Source organism: Papaver somniferum, unplaced genomic scaffold (genome assembly GCF_003573695.1).
Source record: "Papaver somniferum cultivar HN1 unplaced genomic scaffold, ASM357369v1 unplaced-scaffold_10, whole genome shotgun sequence".
In the NCBI taxonomy this organism is placed as follows: domain Eukaryota; kingdom Viridiplantae; phylum Streptophyta; class Magnoliopsida; order Ranunculales; family Papaveraceae; genus Papaver; species Papaver somniferum.
Window position 1 is genome coordinate 772,811 of NW_020618825.1, and position 13,302 is coordinate 786,112.

Genomic DNA, 13,302 nt, shown 5'->3' on the forward strand with positions numbered 1-13,302 from the left:
TTAGGATTAGGGTTTTCTGGTCAAAAGCACGCCTATGTATTAACCAAAGCCCTAATTTCCAGTCATGGCACAAATCATGTCACTTCGACCCCACAACATGCCACGAGCCGTGTGGGACCCGAGAAGCCCTAGGGTTGGCGCCATATCATAGCCACCCACGGCAATCCCTACTCCAGTGGACGTTTCCACACTATGGCCTTGCCATAACTCCTTTGGCATAGATATGAATCCATTTGCACAAAAGTATCGCCATGATGCATGCCTCACACACTAATTAGGGTTTCGACTTGCCAAACCCTAATTTGGGCAAAGTTGCTACGCCAACCAAAGCCAAATAACGTTTCCCAGAGCGTCGGGATTGATGTGGCAACAAGGCCAATGTTTCCACGCCATATGTAGGTCCAATACCACGGCACCAAACCCTAGCATTGGCCATGCCTCCAAGCCCTAACTTTGGCCACATAGCCAAATTTTAGCTTTGGCCATGCTACAACGCCGCAGGCGTGGCCATGATACAACGCCACTGACATGTCGCTGTGCCACGGCTACGCCATTGGCATGTCTACGACACTGGCATGCCACTAGCATGCCGCTATGCCACGGCTACGTCAGTGGCATGACGTTATGCCATGGCTCCACCAGGCGCCACTATGCCAATGGTGCCACTCTGCTATACAAAAAGATGCGGCCCTAATAAACGATCATCCTTCCTCATGAGATGAAATCTCAGCCATTCAAGTTCGCCACCGAACTGACAAATTTGTGGAAAGTTTCAGTCGACCAATTGCCTAAATCTAGGCCATGGCTACGCCAGGCGCCACTTGCGCCACCGTGCCACTGGCATGCACGAGCCATGCCATCCATGCCACATTGCCACCGGTGTATACCAAAACGCCACCGCGCCATTATCAGGCGCCAACACAAGGTAGCAATAATCAACGACTACCCTCCTTCATGAGATGCAATCTCAGTCATCGAAGTTCGCCACCGAACTAACAAACCCGTGGCAAGTTTTAGGCATCCAAAACGATCCTAATAGCATTACATGTTATTTTCCTGCGGAAAGTCCCTTGACTTTGACTTGCCACATGTAGCGAAGTGCTACACTTTTTCCACGAAAACACTCGAGACATCAAACATGTCACAAACTTGGAATGCTCCTCAGGGTATTGGTCTGGCGGTTTACAGCGTGCGTCCTGCAGTGCGCCCGTTACAAGAAAGTGTCATGAAGTGGGAAAATTAGTGGTGGTGAAAAGTAACGGTGTAAAATAATTCATTTCCTTCATCATAGAAGCATATGTCTGACGGTTACACGAATTCACTTCCTTCATCATGGAAGCATAACGTCTGATGGTTACACTTTACTCTTTTCTTCCACCACTCAATCGTTTCCACTTCCTACGAGACCAGGGTACGTTTCAATATGACTTGTATAAATAGGCTTCACCCATTTTCACCAAACAACAAGTTTTGGTCGGCAACAACATAGTATCTATAAATCACCTGGTAGCTTTCCATTCTGCTAGCCAGTTCTACTTTCTGATATAAGTCATAAACAACCACACCTTCAGAATCAACGATTCTAGCCTCAACACTCTCTTCACTTCCCTCCCTAAGACCAACCATTCTCCTTCACTTTGTGACCGAAGTAAGCCTGAAACGACCATTTTTTTTTTAGTCCAGGATTGTACAGATTGATCTCTCGAATCAAAAGTACTCCCGTGCAGTACATTGTTTAAGGTCTAGACTCGTTTCTCATCCACACACCCAAAATTACCAAAATTAGCAGAAACGGTTTTCACCCACAAACAATTGGCGACCACGGTGGGGGATTAATCTCTCGGTTGAAAACTCAGTGAAGCACATCGTCCAAGAAAAGAAGGATTCAGGAGAATTGCGTCTGGGGACTAGAGATTCTACGCCTTACCGTGGATCGACATAAAAATATTCCACAGAAAATAAAGGAATGACTGGGGACTTCTCGCGGCAACGAGGGTATCACATAAATACTCGGATTTACTCCCTGAAGATTCAGTTTTGGTCAAAGACCCTAAAGCGAATTTTGACATATCGATTGATCAGAGGGCCATTATTCCAAAAAATAATCCAAAAACTCTTATAAGAAGCAATCATCTATCAATCCAGAAACCAGAAAATCAAACCATAAACCAGGCGTTTCTTTTGCCTTTCAAAAAAAAAAATATAAGAAAAGGAAGTTCAGGAAATAAAAACATTCAAGGAAAATTGCCTAACAACGGCTCGTTCTTCTTGGACAAAATGTCCTTCATGCTTTGAAGAGCCGCCTGTTTCATCTTCAACTCCTGGGATAATTTCTCAACTTCTGCATCCTGTTGATTAATCAAATCCGCGGAAGGACCATCAACCGCTTCAGCCTGCAGCCTTTGGATCTCGGAAAATCCCTCACATAACCAGGAGACATTAAACTCAAAGTATACACATCCCGGTGGAACTTCCATCTTGAGATTACATCTCCAGAAACAGTGTGACCAGTCAAGTTGCACATATCATGGATTGAAGATAATGTTTCTTCCACCCGCTTAACCAACGCAAACCGGCTGATGATCTTTTTAGTTGTGGCAATATGTCCATACCTTTTCCATATCTTGGTATACAACGCCTCATACTTAACTGGTACACTGAAACCTCCAATCAGCACGTGATCTTCATAAGGAGTCAAGAATGGAGGGACGAAATCGACACCTGCAGCTGAGCCCTCAACCAACAAGGGTTCTTTGGGAATAATCTCTCTCGTCGTCACAACATCGTTTTCCACCATTGGGGACACAACAACATCTTCACGGCGATCAATCTCAGTCTCCAGATTACCAGCGGGTACGATTTCCATGATTGGAGACACAGTTATATCTTCATTGCCATGAATATCCATCTCGGGGTTACTTTCAGAAGAGGCTTCTTCCTGTGATATCACCAATTGAATATTGTCTCCAAATAAATAAATGAGTCCAAAATGAAAAAACGTGTGAGAACTCACCAACTCATCTGTGGGTCTACCGGAACTAGAAGAGGACCCGTTGCCGCGCCCTGAAGTGCTTTCCCCATCATCACCAGATTCTGAATCTTCTTCTTCTTCAGTTTCCTCCTCATTGGTCAAAGGCTCAGTATTACCAGATTTTTCTTCAGAGGCCATCCCCTGACCACGTGCAAGCTTGGCGAAGGTGTTTGAACTATCGAGACCCTGAGTAAAAATAAGAAAATATTTTCAGTGGAAACAATCCAGAATGTTCACGCAATTCAGTTAGAGAATCATACATACTTGCATACTTGAAGAACTGAAAGTCACCAGGGCTATCGAAGCCGATTGAAAGCCGTCTGCACGACTTTTCGACCTTCGCTCCTTTTTCTGGGGACTGTCTTCACTTGAGTTGGAAGATTTCCGCTTACACGGAGAAGGAAATTTCAACAACCTGTGCTTCGCCAAAACTTTAGAGGAGGGCTTGCCGCGTGGATCTGTCACAACATTCTGCACGAATTGCTGGATAGAAAGGAACTCTCCCCGCCAGAAAGCATCATACTTAAGGGTTGCCACCGATTTTCTCCCTGAAAGCAGAAAGGGGAGACTCTTATGCTCTTCCAGGGCACTGCTATCAAAAACAACTGACAACAGTCTTTCTGGAGGCGTTAATGGATGGTAGAATGTAACCCCGTGATCAAAGCCCATATAACGAGCGGCCCTGTCAATATTATATGGGACCACTTCCAAAAATTCTTTGAAAAATGATGGTACGTATCCGGGTATGCAGCTTCGCATGAATACGACTTCTCCAATGGTTATATCCACTCCATCAGAATACAATGTTATGTTCGGGACGGAAGCAAAAGTATTTTGCTGAATTATGGACGCATGGACCGGGGCCTAGGGACGGAAGTTTATTGCATTCATGTTGTCGAGAAAATCGACGAGTTTTGAGCTAGGTCTTGGACGTTTCTTCGACCAACGAAGTATCCTAGAGCCGCCATATTGTCAGGAAGTGAAGTTATTGGATTACGAGTGTAGTGCTTAAAATGCTCCCACAACCAAGCCTGGAGAAAGGTGACATGGTCGTACAAGTCCACCTTCATGTACCCATTAGAAGCATACATGTCTGCTGCTAAGCAATCCATATGGGTGTAAAAAGAGCCGAGGAACAAGTTGCCTATGGGAAGAGCCACGCCTTTCGCCAATTTGATAGCAAGGTTGATGAGATTCTGTTTTATCTTTTTCCTGCCAGAACCATCATCAAAAATATCTCTGGATAACCACAGGGCTAAAAATGCAGCGACATGGAGCGTATCGTCCATCACCAAAGCCGTGTCCGGCTCCTTGGGGAACCATTCAGACACCCACCAAGTATAAAAAATATTTTTCCTCATTGTACTTCTGAACATATTCTTCCGACTTCTTAACCGGAGTAGCGTACATTTCCTCTTCCTCCTCCTACAAGACGACATCAAGATTCCCAATTATTGGAAGATTCAATAGGACGGCTACCCTCTCCAAAGTAATAGTCATCTCGCCCCACTTACGTATGGCACTATGAGTCTCCATACACCACCTAGAGATGAAAACGATCAGACCTGCAATGTCTTTCCCAATCTGAAGTGTGGCGGACGCCATGACAACATTCATGGTTTGCGCTGTAACCATATTGGCCTTGACGTGGTAACGAATTATCAAGAATCTCATCCATCCTTCAAAAGATCGTAGTGGGATTTGGAAGATTTTAAAGTCGATAGAAGAAGCTGGATACTCTTTCCTCTGGAGACAAAAGCGTATTACACGCAATGATGAAATCGACTGAACCTTTCTTCATTCTATGAGCCAGTCAGAAAAGTTTCCACATGACCGGGATGCGTCCTTACAGTTGTGCAAAGAATCTTGTCATCCATATTCGGCTTGTTAGCATTTCTCGGCACAACGACAGAACTGCTTTCAGGTGACATCTTAGCAAAATCTCTTTGTGCTGCTTTCACTTTCAAAGTAGCTACAACAAAGCAAAACAAAAGTCACTACTTTGAAGAAAGACGTGCATGGATATTTTTTCAAGGTCTGGGTACAATAATCAAAGGCCAACAAAACAAAATTTACGGGAAAATTTTCTTTTGTCCACATGTCATGGCACTCACGGCTAAAAGGAATGGGGATTGATGCCTGCTCAACGGGATACGTGTGATGTCGCGGGAGATACGCTCTTGGCCGAAACTAGACAATGCCCTGGGGAACATGTAAATCCGTGATAAGTATTCCATCGGCCAAGTCACGCTTGTCCGCGGGAATTATGCTCGTGGATAAAAGGAAACCTACATCTAGGTTTTGGTAAAGAAAAGAGCAAACGAAGTCGTCTGTCCATACATGCTTACTTAACACAATAATTGGTTTCGTTGATGTGGCTAACACTACTATAATACTACTACCAAAGAGGAATCATTCATATTAAAATATTTTTACAAGTTCGTGGAAGTCATACATATGGATAGGGTTTACACCAACAAGGAGGAGCAAACAAAGGAAGAAACGTTGGAATACATACCTGAAATATGCTTGCTTCCTCTTGATGCCGTTTTCCTTCCAATTGACCGACTCACGATCGACGCATCTTACTGCCAATATGAAGACGCGCGAACAAAGCCAACGATAAAAAAAAATATAAAGAAGTTAAGCAACGCATTTTATATGAAAAGTACTTTTGGATTTTGAGTAGGAAGAGATTTCCTTTTTGGGGCATGCGCTGAAGAAGGCAGTTGGGCCGCTGAGGCAACGCTCCAAGGTGCCAACAGTACGCGTCCAAGACAGTGCTAACAAGCGTCCAAGCCAGTGGCCACCTCTGCCGTTCCGCATCCAAGCCGGCAACAGGCGCCCGTGCCAAAGTCCGCGAGCCAATCAAGCTAGCGCCAAAACTCCATGGCTCCATCCTCACTCGCTCCATAACCAAAGCGGCGCCATCTTAGCCGTTCAAAGCAGCGCCATCTTCACCAGACAAGGAAGCGCCATCTCCGCCGTTCAAGGAAGCGCCATCGTCGTCGTTCAAAGAAGCGTCATCTTCGCACGTTCCGTGACCTACCTAGCCAGCGCCTATTCCACGGACCAAATCTCAATGTCATCTCTTCCAATCAGCAGCCAAAGTTTCAGCGCTGACGCCAACACCCTATGGCCAAGCTGGAATTACGCAGATTCGCCAATATAAGGATCACAGATTCCCCATGCCTTCCGTCAAAGGTTAGTCGAATCTCCCTGGCAATCTCTTCACGCCTTTCCCTTTCAATTTTACTCTTGTCTGTCAAAATCTCATGCTTACCCCGCAACAATGCCACTGTTACGTGCTAAGCAGGGGACTTAATAGTGATGGTGGTTTTTAGCTTAAGGTTAAAATCGTAAAACCTTGCATCTGATGTGACGTCACTTTGTGAGGAAACGAAGCCATGAGTGTTAATCTCTCCACTGGCATATTTATTGAGCCATTCAATATATTTACATGAAATTTATCCAGACTGGCGTATGTAGCAACCATCCCAGATGTTCTGTAAATTTCGGCGCCTTGCCCATATTCACTTAATATAAGTTTCTTTGAATGCTTTATATGCTATGTTCCCCGAGTGAACACTTAATATTGATATGGCATGACATTTCTTGTTCACTCGCAGCAGAGTAGCACGAATTTCCAAATATCAAAGATAAGGTCTTTGCATAAGGTATTCAATCAAAAAGCATGCTGCTCTCTAGCCATGAACATAAAAAACTTTGTGTCAACACATAGAATTCAATCAACTACTTTTGCGCCTTGCGCAATATACTAGACCTTGCTTGTCGAAAGTAAACCTATGCAAACTAGAAAATTAATCCGCCATGGATTAGGAGGTGCAAAACCATTGCCCAGAATCAGAAAACAGGGAGCCGCAGCAGCAAATGGAGGTGTGTCTCTGCCTTAGGCCAACTGGCACCACTTTCCATTGGCCACGCCCCTTCCTAAAACCGGCCCTATTTCCCTCGACCAATCGTGTCGCCTCAAATTATCCACGCGCACATAAGTTGTGGCTAGGCCCATACTTGTCGTCCCCATTTCCCATCGACCAATCAGGTCGCTCAAAAGACGCCACACTCTCACCATAAGTGTAGTCGCGCCTTATGTTTGGCCTACCCCTTTTCTTGGCCAATCAAGTCGCTCTAAACTTGCCACCATACATTAAAGGCCAAACGCACCCTGCCGCGCCACCATACTAACTGGCAAGCCAAACGTTCCCTGCCACAACAACATATTGATCGGCATGCCAACATGCCACTCTGTCGCGGTAACATGCCAACATACCACTTCGTGGCAGCCTTCCATAAATAGCGCCTTATGTGCTAACCTACCTTCTGTTCGTGGCCAATGCCATGAAAAGCTTAAGATTAGGGTTTTCTGGTGAAAAGCACGCGTATGCATTAACCAAAGCCCTAATTTACAGTCATGGCACAAATCATGTCACTTCGATCCCACAACATTCCACGAGCCGTGTGGGACCCAGGAAACCCTAGGGTTGGCGCCATATCATATCCACCCACGGCAATCCCTACTCCAGTTGTCGTTTCCACACTGTGGCCTTTCCATAACTCCTTTAGCATATCTATGGCGCCATTTGCACAAAAGTATCGCCATGCCGCACGCACTAATTAGGGTTTCGACATGTCAAACCCTAATTTGGGCAAAGTTGTTACGCCAACAAAAGCTAAATAACGTTTCCCAGAGCGTTGGGATTGATGTGGCAACATGGACAATATTGCCATGCCACATGTGGGTCCAACACCACGGCACCAAAACCTAGCATTGGCCATGTCACCAAGCCCTAACTTTGTCCACTGAGCCAAATTTTAGCATTGGCCATGCTACAACGCCATAGGCATGGCCATGCCATAACGCCACTGACATGTCGCTATGTCATGGCTCCACCAAGCGCCACTATGCCAATGGCTCCACTCCACTATACAACAAGATGCGGCCATTATCAATGGCCATCCTTCCTCATGAGATACAATCTCAGCATTCAGTTCGCCACTGTGTCACTGACATGCATGAGCCATGCCACAGCGCCATTATCAGGCGCCAACACAAGGTAGCCATAATCAACTGCTACCCTCCTTCATGAGATGCATTCTCAGCCATCGAAGTTCTCCATTGATCTAACAAACCTGTGGAAAGTTTTAGGCAACCAAAACGATCCTAATAGCATTACATGTTATTTTCCTGCTGAAAGTCCCCTGACTTTGAATTTACACACGTAGCAAAGTGCTACACGTTTTCCATGAAAACACTCAAGACATCAAATATGTCACAAACTGGGGATGCTCATCAGGGTATTGGTCTGGCGGTTAAACGAATTAATTTCCTTCATCATGGAAGCATAATGTCTGACGGTTACACGAATTCACTTCCTTCATCATGGAAGCATAGCGTATGACGGTTACACTTTACTCTTTTCTTTCACCACTCAATCGTTTCCACTTCCTACGATACCAGTGTACGTTTCAATATGACTTGTATAAATAGGCTTCACCTATTTTCACCAAACAACAAGTTTTGGTCGACAACACAGTATCTAAAAATCACCCATTCTGCTAGCCAGTTCTATTTTCTGATACAAGTTATAAACAACCACACCTTCAGAATCAACGATTCTGGTCTCAACACTCTCTTCGCTTCCCTCCCTAAGACCAACCCTTCTCCTTCACTTTGTGACCGAAGCAAGCCTGGAACGGCCATTTCTTGGTTTAGTCCAGAATTGTACAGATTGATCTCTCGAATCAAAAGTATTCCCATGCAGTACATTGTTTAGGGTCTAGACTCGTTTCTCATCCACACACCCAAAATTACCAAAATCAACTGAAACGGTTTTCACACACAAACACTTTGGTGTCTTCTCGAGACCCTGTAGGTTAACGACTGAAAGACTTCATTGGGATTGTGAAGCCAGACGAAACTACTTCTCTTATTGTTGAGCGATCTGATCTTTCCATTTTCTATCGTACGAGTTCAATTGAATAACTGACTTGAGATTATATCTCCGATATGGCAAGATAAAAAGAAATCACAAACATCTTCGTCTCATCATTTGTGATTCTGCAATATCTAGTTTCGGTACTATGCGATTTAGATTATTGTGAGGTGATTGATAATTCTAGGATGTTCTTCGGGAATATAAGTCCGGGTTATCAATTGGTTCCTGTTCACCTTGATTTTATCAAAAGACGGAACAACACTCTTAGGTTTATCTGTGGGATATAGATTTATATATCATCGTAGACTTTTCTGTGTGATACAGATTTGTTTATTAAAGTATTCGAATTTGGGTCGCAGCAACTCTTGGTTGTGGGTGAGATCAGCTAAGGGAATCAAGTGCGCAGTATCCTGCTAGGATCAGAGACGTAAGGAGCGCGTCTGCACCTTGAATCAGTGTGATATTGATTAGGGTTCAACTACAGTCCAGACCGAAGTTAGTTTGTAGCAGGCTAGTACCTGTAGCGGCTTAATACAGTGTGGTGTTCAATCTGGACTAGGTCCCGAGGTTTTTCGGCATTTGCGGTTTCCTCGTTAACAAAATTTCTGGTGTCTGTGTTATTTATATTCTGCATTATATTTTGTTATATAATTGAAATATCACAGGTTGTGCGTTAAGATCAATCAATTAGAATATCCAACCTTTGGTTGTTGATTAAATTGATTGACACTTGGATATTGGTCTTTGGTACCATCCAAGTTATCTCTCTAGTACTTGATAAAGACTCTCACATTTTCATTTGCTTGAGTAAAGATCAAATCGAGAGACTGAGATATAAACTCTTTGGTACACTTTCATCTAGATTGAGTCTGACCGTCTAGTTGATTCTCTAGAAAGTATATTGGAGTTAGTACATATAGATTTCTAATCGAAATATTGGGTGAGGTTGTTAGACCCCCACTTTTTCACATTTGTATAGTTTTTTTTTTTTTAATATAAGATTGATTGAAAAACAACAAACTCTTTTCATTCTCTCGGTTAAGACACACGCTGAATGTCAGCTAAAAGGTTATTGGCAATACCCTCTGATGACTATTATACCATACCCCTTCTAAATGTCTCTTAGAAGATTTTTTCAATAAGGTATGAGCAACAAAGTTTGTTTCTCTGTAATGGTGCTCAAAGATAAGATCTTCAAATTTCTCTTTCATGTCAGCAATGACCTAGAAAATTCCTTTTATATACCATGTAGGTACAAATTCGCCTCTACGGAGTTAGATGGTATAGGTGGAGTTACAATTAACCTCGAGTTTCCTGATCCCCAACTGGATAACAAGTTGCAGACCTTTTATTTCTGCCCAAACTTTAGTCGTGATGCTCCCATTTTGATAAATTTACTTAGCAAATCCTGTCACTAAAGAACCATCGTCGCCTCTAACCACTCCTCCAGTTCCTGTAAAAAGTGAGTTAGAAGAACCACCATCCGCGTTCAATTTATAATATCCAAAATTAGGGAAAATTTATTTAATTAATATTTCATCCATACAAATAAGGGTTTCCTCTTCATGTAAGACAGTGAAATAATACTTTCTTGCTCTTCTAATGGTTAGAGCAAGTGTCTTTGGTGTAACAAACCTTTCCTCTTCGTTAATCACCATGTTTCTACTATTCCATATATATACTCCAAATATATGGGGGATAATATAACACCAACTGATACCACCAATAAAAACATCCATAGAACATAATTGTTTAATGTAAGCAGGCGACATCATATCAAACTCAATCTTCAAGCATGTCATATCCATATGATAAAATAACAACCAGGATTTGAAGAAATACTTTTTTTAAAAAGAGATTCATTCTAGTTCAGTTTATTATGGCATAATTTCAACAAAAAGAACTTGATTTTCTATGGGCATTTGATACCCCACGAGATCTTGCGGTGAAAATTGGTATTGTTAGTACTAATTTTCCTAGAAAAAAGAAATTTATAAGCCTCGTTAACATTCACACTGCCATCTTTTCCATAAATCCAGATTCTAGTATCGGGCCTACCATCACTATAAGGTATGTAGAGAGTAAATATTTATCACTACCTCCTCAGTGACAAATCTGTCCCTAGCCGAAAAATCTCACTGTCTAGTGCTAAGATTAAATCGTTAACTCTGAGTCTAGGAATATACTCATCATCGATATTAGTAATTGCAGATAAAGGAAGATCAGTGACCCAAGAGTCATTCCAAAATCCTTATTACTCTCCTCTAGTACACCACCTAAGATTACCGTTAATAACTTCTTTATCTTGCATTATGCTTCTCCAACTAGTGGAGCGCCCACTTTTAGTCTTTCTAAACCATAAATAACCATCTTTGAAGTAATTAGCCTCTAACAATATGGCTACACAAGAATTATGATTTTTACTAATCCTCCAAGCCAACTTTGCAAGTAAAACTAAATTATTAAGCTTCAAATATATAAATCTATGCCACCATCAACCACATGACTATACACAGTGATCCAATTGATAATGTTTATTTTCATGGAATCGTTATCTACTATTTACCTTATTGACTAATCCTTCAAGCAATTTCAACATAGGCATCACATGATTTAGCACATGGTCAAGAACAGACTCAATTAAAGCATTTATACCAGCTACGTTCGAACACTTGGTTTTCTACCCAACCATTCTATTACTAAACTTTTCAAGCAACTCAGAATAAGTTTTCTTAGACACTCTACCCCATTGCAAAGGAATGTCTAAGTACTTACCTTGAGTTTTAGCTACGTGAACCCCTAACGCCTTAGACATTTCCATTGTGAATCTCCCACTAAGATTTTTACAAGTTAGCAAAGTAGACATAGCATCACTTATAACCTGCCAGACCAGCAACTAAACTTTTCAAGAATATGTGTTAGATAATTACAAGCATTTTTGCAATTTCCCTTGAGAAAATTAATAATGACATCTACATAAAGAGAGTGAATAATCATGGGAGATCCCTTTGCAACAGTGAATCCTGCAAAAAAGTTGAGTCAATGTCATGTTGCAAAAGTCTCGATAGAGCCTCAAGACAAAATATGAAAACGAAAGAAGATAAGGAATTTCCTTGATGAATACCATTATTAGGGGTGAATCCCACACTAGGAGCACCATTAATTAGAACCTGAAAAGTAATTGAGAGTATGCAAGTCATAATCCATTTCACTACTTTATAATCAAAGCCACCACATTTAATGATCTTATATATAAAAGGCCAACTAATCATATCATATGATTTATTATAATCTAATTTGAGTGTCATCTAACCTTTAATATATTTCTTTGACTTAAACGAGGGAATAATTTCATTGCAAATGATAGTTGGGTTAAATATGGACTTACCTTCTATCGAAGCTTGTTGATGCTTCGGCACCACATGGTTCATAACAGGCTTAAGCCTACTCATGCATATTTTAATAATGATTTTCATAGCAAAATTGTACAAAATAATGGGCTTAATTATAATATTTTGCACAAGAAAGAAATTTTTTCTTATAACAAAACTAGGGAATTTTTTCCGGGAAATCCATGGCCCAATACCGTCCTACCTGAACCGCATAAACCTTTGGGTACCCGAGGCCCTTTACGGGCTTACCCTGCCTAGCATGTTTAAATAAGAGAAAAGGAACATGCCATAAGTCAAAGTTGCTTGCCAGACCTTATACATGACATTTTAGCCCACCAATATTACCCGTCCCGGTTTGTCCTACCCATTTATCTAAATGAACGTTTTCAAACAAAAGAAATACCTTAACATACCAGGTGTGTTAGTTGGCGTCGGTACTCTCATCTCTTATGTTCAACTCCTATTCAATAGGAATTAAAATTAATTTGTTAAAAATAAAGAGAAAATCATGGAAAAGTTTGGGGGATTTGACCTAATTTCATTATCTATGATCTAATTCATGAAAAATCATAGAAAGCTTGTTATTTTTTTTAATTATTATTTATTTGTAATACTCAAGGCCCGACTGGTCCTACCCGCCCAAGCTTAGATTACGCAATAAGCTTGGGCAGGCCATGAATACTTTATTTCGACAAACAACCCCTGCACGCTTGGCCTTTATAATGGGCAAGAGATATTTCTGCCCATCCCGTCTCAAAGCTAAAAAAGTCATGTTCAACCCAAGATCAAGCACACCATGCGAAAAGAAATCTTTGACCAACTTCATTATACTCGGGTCAACAATGCCCCAATATTTTTGAAAGAAAACCCCTTCAAGACCATCAGGACCGGGGGATTTCGAAGAACCAAGTTAGTGCATTAT